Genomic DNA, 12,920 nt, shown 5'->3' on the forward strand with positions numbered 1-12,920 from the left:
ACTCAGGCTCTGCAAAACTCAGCTCTGTTGGTTCTTTCCATCTCAGTTCACTATTCCCTGCAATTATTGCAGCTTCAAAATCAGCTAAAGTCATTTCCCTACCCCACTGTTCTGTGTGGAAATATACACAATGGCAAGTATCCCACCCACTCTACCCCCGGTTTTATTTTAACAACAAAACAAGCAACCAAAATAAAATGTTGATAACCTTTCCCTCCCTTTTTGCTATAGGTTACATACAGGTTGATCCAAACAAGAAGGTGGGAAACCCAAGAAACTTTTAAGTTAAAATAAAGAACTCCCTTAAGAGGGAGGCATTTATTGAAGGCAGAAGTGTTGACTGTCAACTCTTTATTGTTTTTATTTGTTTTGTTTTGTTTCATAAAATCTAAATACCGACAACTTGTTGTTTAGTCGTTTAGTCGTGTCCAACTCTTTGTGACCCCATGGACCAGAACACGCCAGGCACTCCTGTCTTCCACTGCCTCCCGCAGTTTGGTCAGACTCATGTTTGTAGCTTCGAGAACACTGTCCAACCATCTCGTCCTCTGTTGTGCCCTTCTCCTTGTGCCCTCCATCTTTTCCAACATCAAGGTCTTTTCCAGGGAGTCTTCTCTTCTCATGAGGTGGCCAAAGTATTGGAGTTTCAGCTTCAGGATCTGTCCTTCCAGTGAGCACTCAGGGCTGATTTCCTTCAGAATGGAGAGGTTTGATCTTCTTGCAGTTCACGGGACTCTCAAGAGTCTCCTCCAGCACCATAATTCAAAAGCATCAATTCTTTGGCGATCAGCCTTCTTTACGGTCCAGCTCATCACTACCGGGAAAACCATGGCTTTAACTATACAGACCTTTGTTGGCAAGGTGATGTCTCTGCTTTTTAAGATGCTGTCTAGGTTTGCCATCGCCTTTCTCCCAAGGAGCAGGCGTCTTTTAATTTCATGACTGCTGTCACCATCTGCACCGATAACTAGTTAACTGTAAAAGGGGGGGGGGCTCTCAAAACATTTCACAAAAAAGATAAAACAATAAATTACCAACCAGAAAAATTAACAACGATAATTTAAGACTTCAAACAGTTGCAATAACAATAGACTAAAAAGAGATTACCGCTTGCATCAAACACCGTTGAATCCAGGCTGCACAATGCTGCTTGGCAACTGAACTTAATACAGCTCCCTGTCAGGACTCCCGACATAGGCCTACACAGGATTTTTCCCAGTCTAAGGGACGAAGGGTGGAGATGAGTCTGGTTGTTGTTAAAGTTAATTCACTACGCCAGAGTACAACACACTAATAAGAAAAATAGCTGCATGTTCTGGACTGTGCTTGCAATAGCAGAGCCCTTGTTTTGCACTCAGAACATCTCAGGTGACTATCAGATTTTGAAAAGTTGGTATCACAGGATCAAGGTCATAAATTTTGTTGCTTTACTGTATTTTTCTATTTATAAGACTGGGGTTTTTTTAACCAAAAAATTAGGTTTAAAATTGGGGCTCGTCTTTTACACCTGTAGTGCTGAGGGGTGTTTTCTTAATTCGGAGTCCAAAAAAACAGGGGGCGTCTAATACATGGGGGTGTCATACACGGAAAAATATGGTAATTAAACAACAAAAATATTGAATTTTGAATAAATGTGAAATGAATTGTTACTATTTTCAATTTTATTGTGTTATTGCCTTCCTTAGTAGGTTGTTCAAACTGCCATTCTGAAGAATGCTTTTCATAATCTGGTAATCTGGGGGGGAACAGGGGACAGAAACTGGGGATGAATTTATAGAACCAAGGGGGCAGAGGCCCAAAAAAGTTTGGGAACCACTGGCTTAGCACTAAGAATTCTCTGGAATAAAATATACCGTATGGGTTGTCTCAGTTCAGTAGTCTTCCCATTCATGCTTATTTCCTATTCCTAAAAGCACTGTATGCATGGTTATTGTAACCACAAAATAATTATCCAAAACCTAACAGCTTTTCATGCCAAAGTTTTGACTGTTATGTCTTGCCTGGAATTGCAAACACTTGGAACCATCTGCCAAGGTAGAACTTCAGACAAAACTCCTTTGTTTACAAATCTATAAGATTCTTTTTTTTCCAGCTGAGGAAAGAGGAAGTAAACTGGTTGACATGAATATCCTCTTTCTGAAAGTGAGTTTGAATTTACTGCTTATGGGCCTTGGAGGCTGACAGGGTGGACACAAGCCAAACAGGATACTTTGCAAGAGCTGAGCAAGATCTCAGAGACACACAATAGCACTGCTGAATTGCAGCAATCCCAACCAGATGTAACTTCTGCTGTCCCGAAAAAAAATCATCTCTAAGGGCACAATTCTATACAAAACAACCACAAAAAGTGCTGAAAGACACATGACTATAACAACAATATATGAATAATACAAGGAAATTTATATCAAGTTGACAAATACCAATTACAATGGTACCTCGGGTTAAGAACTTAATTCGTTCTGAAGGTATGTTCTTAACCTGAAACTGTTCTTAACCTGAAGCACCACTTTAGCTAATGGGGCCTCCCACTGCCGCCGCGCGATTTCTGTTCTCATCCTGAATCAAAGTTCTTAACCCGAGGTACTATTTCTGGGTTAGTGGAGTCTTTACCTGAAGTGTATGTAACCCGAGGTACCACAGTACAATTGCAATGAAGTGCAATCACATCTTGTGCGCAATTAACTTGAGTGTGAGGTAGTTTAGGTTGAGAGTGACTGCCCCACAAAGTCACACTCGATGAGCTTCATGGCTTGAGTGGGAGGATTTGAACCTTAGTCTCTCTCAGGACCTAGTCCAACACTCTAACCACAGCACCACACTGGCACAGTCTTGTGCCGTTGTATCATGTCCCATGCACTGCTTGCTTTTTTCTTCTGACTTAGTGCCTAACAATTATAGTATTCAATAAGAACTTGCATAGAATTTTTTATTTTTATTTTTTAAAAAACTGCTATCTGATTAATATGTGCATTCTCTCTTAATTAGCTGACTGATTTTTTTAAAAAGCTGTATCTCTACTACATTGCTCTGCTGTTGCATAGACATCCTTGCAATGGCCTCTGTTCACAAGTATTTTATGTTGCAAACCTTTTTAAAAAAACTAACTCCTGTTTAGTTAGAGGTGAACATCTGTCTCTAGCTCTATTTCCCAGTCACACAGGCATCTATTCCTCAAAGGCTGTAGTAGTAGGGCACCCTCTGGTGGTTGAAAAGAATAATCTCCCTGGCATAATCTAAATTATCAATTTGCATTAAAAAAAGGGAAGGAAGAATGATCAAGCAGAATTTGCAGAGACAACTATTTATGGTATTTATCGGTGTATTGCATTTGCATCCCCCCAGGGAATTTGCATTCCCCCCCCGGGAGCTAAAGTTGGCATACGTAGTTATCCTTGTCCCCATTTCATCCTCGCAACAGCCCTTTGAGGTAAGTTAGGATGAGAGTCCCATGGCTGAGTGGGGGATTCAAACCCTGGTCTCGCAGTCCTGGTCTTAAACTCTAGCCACTAGTTCACCACTGGCTAAAACGGATTGAGAAAAACCATTTCATGCATGGGGACATTGGGTGGTGCGTGGAGAGTGCAGGGTTAACTTTGCTTCTCCTCCTTGCCTCCTTCGCATATACAGACAATTAAGATTAGGCAGAGTGTCAGATGTTGTGGGGCAGGGAGTCATGGCAAGATACTAGAGGACAGAAATAAATTTGTCATGTGCCCCGTAAACCCTGTGCCCCATAAGCGACCCTGCCGCTCTCAGGTGCCAGGGAAGAAGGCAATGATCCCATTACCAGTGTGCAGGGCAAGGTTCAGTTGCCTGCCTGGGCAGCATCTGGACCTGGAATGTGTTGGGGACTCAATCATGTCCTTTGCCTTAGATGACAAACTGTCCTGGGCTGGTCTTTGGTTTGATATTATTGTCACAGTGACCTTGCAGAGGCAATTAAGTTGTGAGGCAATACATGCATGTGGTTTGATTTTGCAACACTCAGTAAATTGAATGAACCCTGACCAGTTTTGCTCAAATCTGTTATATGATTGTACAGTGGTACCTTGGGTTACAGACGCTTCAGGTCACAGACTCCGCTAACCTAGAAATAGTACCTCGGATTAAGAACTTTGCTTCAGGATGAGAACAGAAATTGTGCGGTGGCGGCATGGCGGCAGCGGGAGGCCCCATTAGCTAAAGTGGTGTCTCAGGTTAAGAACAGTTTCAGGTTAAGAACAGACATCCAGAACGAATTAAGTTCTTAACCTGAGGTACCACTGTATCTGTTCTTTAATATGTGAATAGTTGGTTATTGTTGGCATCATTGCATAAGAACATCAGAAGAACCTGTTGGATCAGGCCAGGAGGGGCCCACCTAGTCCAGCATCTTGTTCTCACAGGGGCCAACCGGATGCCCCAGAGGGAAACCTGAAGCAGGACCTGAGCACGAGAGCAACTCGCCTACTCCTGTGGCTTTCAGCAATTGGCATTCAGAAGCATCACTAACTCTGACCATGGACCCAGAGCATGGTCATTACGGCTATCAGCCATTGACAGCCCTCTCATGAAAATTCCCGAATCCTCTTTCAAAGCCTATTCACATTAGCTAACATTTCAGATGCTTGTGGAATTTTGAGTAGTATCTAAATATCAGGCCCATGACAATCATATGCAATATTTTCTTGGCATCTGTTAGCTGGAATTTATTTTTCAGTTAAGAGTAGGATCCAAAGGAAGATTAAGATTTGCTTCTTCTTTTTTCAATATACGCACATTAACATATAGCAGCCAACTCATAGGTGCCAAGGTATCTTCAGCCCGTCCCACCCCAAAGTTGATGGCAATTGTCATTCAAATGGTGTGTATGTGCCATGTCATGTGATTAGTTATGGGGGGCATAGCTTACCTGGGCCACCCCAATATTTTATTCAAGTTGGCACTCCCGTATCAGCTGACAGGACATATGTCTCTAATCCGACTTGTGAATGTGCATTTATGTAGTTTACTGTATTTTTCGCTCTATAAGACGCACTTTTCCCCTCCTAAAAAGTAAGGGGAAATGTGTGTGCGTCTTATGGAGTGAATGCAGGCAGGAGGCTCTGCTCAGCTCTCCCTTTAAAGAGCTGCGTGGAGCATGTGTGCGGCTCTTGGGGCTTTTCCCCGAGGAGGGAGAAGGGCTGCCCTCCTCGGGGAAAAGCCCCCAAGAGCCGCACACACTCTCCATGCTCTCTTTAAAGGGAGCGTGGCTCTTGGGGGAGCCTTAGCCGCGCGCAGCCTCTCCTGGGCAGGGGATGAAGGCTCCCCTTGCCCGTGAGAGGCTGCATGCGGCTAAACAAGAAGCCAGGACAGTGTGCGGGATCGATCCCACTGGCTGTCTTGGCTTATGGGATAGCCACGCACAGCCTCTCCCAGGCTGGGGAGGCTTCACGCGGCCAAGCATGAAGCCAGGACAGCCAGCGGAATCACTGCACTGTGATCCCGCTGGCTGTTCTAGCTTCTGGCTTGGCCGCCCGAAGCCTCCGCAAGGGAGCAGGGAGCCTTCATCCCACTCCCCTGCGGAGGCTTCGCAGGCTACCCCAGAAGCCAGAACACCTAGAGGGAGTGCTGCAAAGCACTCCCTCTAGCTGTTCTAGCTTCACGGGGCTATCCCAGAAGGGAGTGTGCGGCTCTTGCAGGAGGAAAGCCAGGAGGCTTGCTTTTGCTGAAGCCAGGAGGGCAAGAGGGATCGGTGCGCACCAATCCCACTTGCTCTCCTGGCTTCAGGGATAGCCCCGCAAAGCCTCCTGAGCGAAGATGGAGGAGTGCTCCCTCTTAGCTCAGGATGTTTTGTGTTGCTTTATTATTTCTTGTTTTCCTCCCCTAAAAACTAGGCGCATCTTATCGTCCGGTGCATCTAATAGAGCGAAAAATACGGTATATTATGGTACTGTTTTTTTTCTATTTTTGATTTGTATAAATTTGAATAAACTTTTTTTTAAAAAAAAATAAAAGAACAATTGAGAAGCAGTGAGCCTCCTAGCTGGGATTTGAACCTGGGATTCCCCACATTCAAGCCTAAGTAGCTAAAGACAAAAGAACCCCCTTTTCTGCTCCCAGAACTATAATCCCCAGAACGGTTTCTCAATCAATCCCTCTCCACAGGGAATTATAACCCTGGGAGGAGAATATGGGCCTCCTAACAGCTCTCAGCATCCTTAGCACACTCCATCTCCCAGGATTCTGTGGGGGAAGCCATGACTGTTTAAAGTGGTATCATGGTGTTTGAAATGTCTGGTGCAGGTGTCTTCTTAGATTCAGGCATGAAGTCTTAGCATGCAAAGGCCAGTGGTGGACTTGTGCCTGCATCGTTCCTTCCAGGTTTAAACCTTCCACAGAGCACCAGATGAGAGCCAGTGGTGGCTAGAGTGTTGGACTGGGACATGCAGCCTGGGAGAGGCCAAAGTTCAAATCCCCACTCAGCCTTGAAGTTCACTGAGTAACCCTGGAGGCCAGTCTCTGCCCCTCAGCCTAACCTACTTCAGGGCTGTTGTTGAGATTAAATGAATAGGGGAATAACTCTGCCTTGAGCTCCTTGGACAAAAAAAGGTGGGTTAAAAATGCAAGCAAGCAAGCAAGAAATGATCACTTGAAAAGGATTTAGTGTCTGTCTTTTGCACCAGGGTGGTGGAACTTGGGGTTCAAGTATTCCTCCCCTGCTCTAGAAAGCCATAGCACAGTGCTGGTAGATGTGCGGCTTGGTGGGTTATGCAAGTTGTGCAGACCTGTTCAGCTACTATCACTCAGGGTCTCCCCCATATTGACAAGCAACTTTAGTGGAAATAAAAGTATTGTTATAAGTTGGAGAGCAAGACTCCCCTAAAATCTCTGGATTCAGTGAAGTGGCTAGATTTTTTTAAGCAGACAGCATTATTCCTGGCCAGGAAATCGCCTGGGAATGTGCCCCTGTGAAAAAAAGGCAGAGTCATCAAACCCTCAAGAAAGCCACCAACAAGTCTGACTCTCTGTTAAATAGTGTGAAAGATGGACGAAGGACACAGCTCTGTTAGATTCACAGCTCTTTATTGCAGCAGTTAGAACTGCTCCTGGAGTCTGACACACTGCAGCCTAGCTGGCTGCTTTATATAATACTAAGTAACTTATAACAGTAACAACTCCCAACTAGCTAACCAATCAGAGAGCGACAGTTCTCAATCCTTCATTTGCATACTGGTGGCCCTGAGTGAGAACTGCAGTTAATCTTAATATATAACACCCCTCCGCCACCTAGATGAGGTGTTAGCCCCCCCCCCAATCCTTAATTGTTACAACCATATACCATATAAGCTAGCCACAGGTTTGATTAGAAGTACAGGTACATAATACTGTGCAATCCTTCAGGTAGGCTGGATGTATACGGGTCCAGAAAGCCGAGGTATCACTGGAGAGGTAGCCAAGCTGCCAGGGCCCAATGGAGTGGCTCAGCAGCAGTCGCTTTGTGTGGCAGGAACATGTTATAGAAGTTCAATAGACCTAAAAAGGCCTACAAGTCCTTCTAGTTTTGTGGTTCAGGAACCTGTTGTATAGCTTTGACCTTTGCTTCCGTGGGGTGAATGCCAGAGCTGTTAACCAGGTATCCCAGGAACTCGACTTGTGGTACAGCAATCTGGCATTTCCCCCTCTTTACTTTGAGACCTGCTTCTTGGAACCTGGTCAGGACATCCCGCAGCTGATCAAAAACCTGTTGTGTTGTTCCCACTGAGACAAGCACATAATTGAAGTAGGGTACAACGCCAGGCCGACCCTGTAGGAGCCGCTCCATTAAGCTCTGGAAAATTCCTGGTGCTACGCTGACTCCAAACTGCAGCCGACAACAACGAAAGGCCCCATGGTGAGTGACGATTGTCTGTGCCTCGGCAGTGGCGTCATCTACGGGCAGCTGTTGGTATTCCTGAGCAAGGTCGGGTTTCGCAAAAACCTTGCCCTCTCCCAGTGAGTGTGGTAAGTGTTGGATGACAGGGACGGGGTACGCATGCTCTTGGAGCGCCTTGTTTATCGTGCACTTATAGTCAGCACAGATGCTTACTGACCTGTCAGGCTTGAAGGGCCTCATGATGGGAGTCTCCCACTTAGCTTTGTCTACGGGTTCCAGGACCCCCTGTGCAATCAGCTTGTCTAGTTGTTCATCCACCTTAGGCTTGGGTGCAAATGGTACGCGTTGAGGCTTGACACTGATGGGTGTGATTAGCGGATCGAGGTTAAAGGATATGGGCAACCCCACATACTGTCCCAAGGTTCCATTGAATTCTTCCAAAAACTCCGTGACGACGGCATCTATTTCTGATTGCGAAACACTTTGGATGCTTGTGATTTCCAACCCTGGGGACACAAACCAGTCCAGTTCCAGTAGGCTGGGCCGATTCCCATCTACCATGACTAACTTCAGCGGTCCCAAAAAGTCCTTGAAGGTCACTTTGAACTTGCCCACACCTACAACCGGAATGTTATTTCCCTGATAATCCCTCAAATGCAGGTAGGTGGAGTTCAGTTGTTTCTTAGATAATTTGGGAATCAACCCTTTGATGGTACTCCAAGAGACAATTAACATGACAGAGCCCATGTCAACTTCCATGTTGCATGTTTTGCCCTCAATAGTCACGGTGACATAAATTTTTCGGTGTTCAGACCCGTCAGCCTCGCCAATTGTCAGCTCGGCTGAGCAACAACAGTTGGTGACGGCATGGCAGTCCTTGTTAGCATACCTTGCCTTTTTGTTTCCTGGTGCCGGTAGCATATCTGCTGGAGTAGATGAGCAACAAACCATTGTAATATGACCCTTATACAAACAACACCGACAGATGGTGTCCTTGAAACCGCATTTGGACCGAGAGTGGTTGCCACCGCAACCCGCAGTCTGACTGGTCCGTCGTTCACCGTTTGACCTTTCCACATTTCTGCTTGATGCAGCAAACATCATCCTCTTCATCTGAGCAGCCCTCGGATTCGCTTATCTCTCCATGGTGAACTGAGGTTGGCTTCTTTGGAATTGTTGGGCTGTTGGCCTCGCAGATCTCTGTTGTTGAATGTTTCGCTGCCTCCGCAGCTTGAGCTTCCTCGATGGCCTGTTTGAGAGTGAGATCAGACTTGGTGAGGAAATGGTGCTATAGTTTCTCATCCCTCACACCGCACACGATTTGATCCAGCAGGGCATCGTCCAAGTCCCGGAGTTCACATTGGTATGCAGCCTTCCTGAGGGCTGATAAGAACTCACTGATTGTCTCCCCCTCAGTTTGGATTCGATGATGGACCGTGTGATGGGCAGCGATTCTGGACACCTTGGGTGCATAGTGTCCCTTGAATTTCCCAGTAAGTGTGTCCCAAGATCCCTGCACCGCAAGCAGAGCCACGAGAGCCCTAGCTGTCTCGAAAACTTCTGAGCCGCAGACGGTGAGGAAAAGAGCTCTCTTCCGATTGTCCGTCAAATTGGTGAAAGTGTTTGCCTCAAGGTAGCATTTGAAACGAGTGAGATAAGACAGCCAGGACTTGGTTGCTGGCGAATATGGGGGTAGAGGCAGTAGCGACGCCATGTTTTCACGGTGCCGGTTGAATGGTGAGGAATGGACGCTAGCCTCGGCGATATCTCAGCTCTTGAGTGTTTAGCTCAGCAGTTCTGCTCTGGCTGTGTCTTGATTCATCCTATCCCATCCTCATTGCCAGTGTTAAATAGTGGGAAAGATGGACGAAGGACACAGCTCTGATAGATTCACAGCTCTTTATTACAGCAGTTAGAACTGCTCCTGGAGATACACTCACAGCAGCCTAGCTGGCTGCTTTATATAATACCAAGTAACTTATAACACTAACAACTCCCAACTAGCTAACCAATCAGTGAGCGACAGTTCTCAATCCTTCATTTGCATACAGGTGGCCCTGTGTGAGAACTGCAGTTAATCTTAATATATAACACTCTCTGCCAGACACAGAGGGGAGAGACCCAACCCTAAGCTTTGGGTAGTCAGCAAAAGACAATCCCAGAGTCAGGAGGTAGAAGTTTCCAGAATCGGAGTGGACGATACGGTAAGTGAACAGGGGGGAAAGTGTCCCTTTTGCAAGCAGGGAGATGGTGGGACGAACACAGGTGAGCAGTCTGTTTTATGCTGCAGAGAGGGTCAGACATGATCTTTGGGGTCTCTTGGAACCTGAGGCTGCAGCAATGGGAGGGACAGGACCCTCTTGGGATGTGATTACTCTGCACTCTCCTGAGAACAGGACACCAGGTTAGATGCACCAGTGGCCTGATCCAGCAGGCTCGTCGTGCATTCTTACTAAATCCTGCATTCTCTTACCTGTTTTGCCCCTTAAAAATATTTTATGGGTGCAGTAGTTTCTTTAATATTTGATTACCAGGGTGCAGGGCTGAAGTCATCTTACCAGAAACAGAACACAGAATAGGGCCTTTGCAACATATTATTCCCAAGGTGAATCATAACTGACTGGAAAATAAATTTAAAAAATGTGGTGAGGAAAGGGGTGTGGGTGGGTGTGGGTGTGTTGTGCTTTAGCAGTGGCCTAAACGAAAACAGCCAGGAACTAAACCAACTCTAAGTCTCCCACCCGTATCTTTTTCTCTTCTGTTGCATAAGTTCCTGGCAGAAAAGTCTGCCAAGGGCATGCGAACCCTGCATATTTCCAGAGCACTGCTAGCCTTTGAGGATCTAGCAGGAACAATGGGTGGCAGTGCAAAGGGGACAGAATATGCTGTCCAAAGCCCATCTGCTTTGTTGCAACGCTCACCCTTGTGAAATATTCCCTAAAATATGTGAGTTTACTGTTGGGAGAACTAGCCAGAGAGGGAAGGATGGAGGCAGGGTTTCTGTTTTATAGGCTAGCTTTGTTTTCTGGCATCTATGAGCCACAAAGCTTGGATATAAGCCACAGAACATCCTGTTTTCCCTTCTCTCTTGCCTGTCCTCTTGCTGGTTGGTCTTTCTAAGGTTCTGGAAAAACACTGCCCAGCTAAAGGTAAGAACCAATAAACCTTTCCTAAGCAGGTGAAAATGTGAAGATGTGTGAGGGGGGGCTGTACAATACCTGTGGCTTCTAGGGCATTTTCTAAGTATAAAGAAATAGTGGAGGGGGAGCAGTCATTGCCGACAGGCATGCAAGACTGGGGTTTGCAAACAGTTGCGGCAACACAGGTATGCATCAGCACCAGAGGAAAGTGATTGATTGATTGATTGATTGACTGGTTATTTAATTTCTACACCGCTTAATATATTTTAAAAAATCTCTAAGAGGTGTACAAAAAACTGAAGCAGCAACAGACAACTTAAAAACAATTTTACAAAAATACAGTTGTAAAAATGTTACATTAATACAAAGGGTGTGTGTGTGTGTGTGTGTGTGTGTTCAATATTCCTTCTGACATACCCTTCCTCTCAGGAGGTAGCTGCTGTGACTTTGGAGGGGTGTCAGAAAAGGGGGACGTTACAAGTCCCCCTTTTTTGTTTATGCAGGATGGAATAGACTCAGCTTCATTGTTTATGTTATTATATATAGCATAGTCTCTCTCTCTCAGGTAAGAAATTTGCCATCTGGGATATTGTATCTTTACCTCTTCACAATCCATGTGCTTGGATTTTTTTTATGAACAGGCTGCTTCTAAGATTAGGGTCCACACTGCAAAACTTGTTGTTGAATCATAATTGTATGGTTGGAAGGGTCATCTTGTCCAACCCCCTGCAATGCAATGATAGTGAATCATGAATCTATTTTACTTACTCAGTATGTAAACAATAACAACAGAGGCTGTGTTTTAAAATACAAAAAGGGTATTCCTGCCCTCTGTTATGTACTGATATATATAACCAGAGGTTTTGGGGGAAAGCTCTCACTCACTGTTTACTGGGAGCTGAAATAAAGAGCATGAAATCAACACTCAACTCCGAGTATATTTCACCCTCTGTCCACCTCGTTGCTTGTCATCTGTGTGATCCTTTCAGTATGTCTTTTTTTAAAAAAATGCTTTTTATTGGTGTTTCATTTAATACAAACAACAAAATACACTAAAATTCAATAATAATTTACCCACATTCTTTCCTCACACTCTGCTGAGCATTGACTTCCTTCTCTTCCTTCAACAGGTTTAATTATGTCACTTACTTTTCCACAGTTTCTTATTGTATCCAATCCTATCTACATTGTAAGATTTATTTCAGTCCTGCCAATCCTTTCAGTATGTCAATGGCCTTTGGGCAAAACAATGAATAATGCTCCTGTCACTGGGTTCCTCTATTACAACAGCAATTTAAACACAAAGTGTTGCAGCGACCCAAGAAGCTAGTGACAACAATTGGGGGGGGGGGCTGAGCCCCATGCCCCAAAATATTGAGGGGGCCCTCTGCCCCATATACTCAGCACCCCTGCATGTAACATACAACTTAACAGAAAAACAAAAATGATGCACCAGCACTGCAAAGTATAACAAACAGCATTTGCAGTTCTCAAGCAATAAACAAAGCAACACTCCCATCCACTGATTAGCAGATGAACAAAACCTCAACCCATCCAGCTCAAAAACCATCTACACTGACCCAGCAATGTTTCCCCCGCCTTATCCTGCCCACAAAATGCAGAAGCCTGGCACCAGGTCAGCTGCTGCAGATGAGTGGTAGAGTGGGTGCCCAGACCCTTCTCCAGGGATGTTCAAGCATCTCTCCCTTGTGTGGGGCAGGGAGAGCAGTAGAAAAGCAAAGAAGGGAGACGATGGTGGCAAAAGTTTTACAGTGGTACCTTGGGTTAAGTACTTAATTCGTTCTGGAGGTCCGTTCTTAACCTGAAACTGTTCTTAACCTGAAGCACCACTTTAGCTAATGGGGCCTCCTGCTGCCGCTGCACTGCCGTAGCACGATTTCTGTTCTCATCCTGAAGCAAAGTTCTTAACCTGAAGCACTATTTCT

The sequence above is a fragment of the Podarcis melisellensis genome, assembly GCF_964234715.1.
Source record: "Podarcis melisellensis genome assembly, chromosome: Z".
In the NCBI taxonomy this organism is placed as follows: Eukaryota; Metazoa; Chordata; class Lepidosauria; order Squamata; family Lacertidae; genus Podarcis; species Podarcis melisellensis.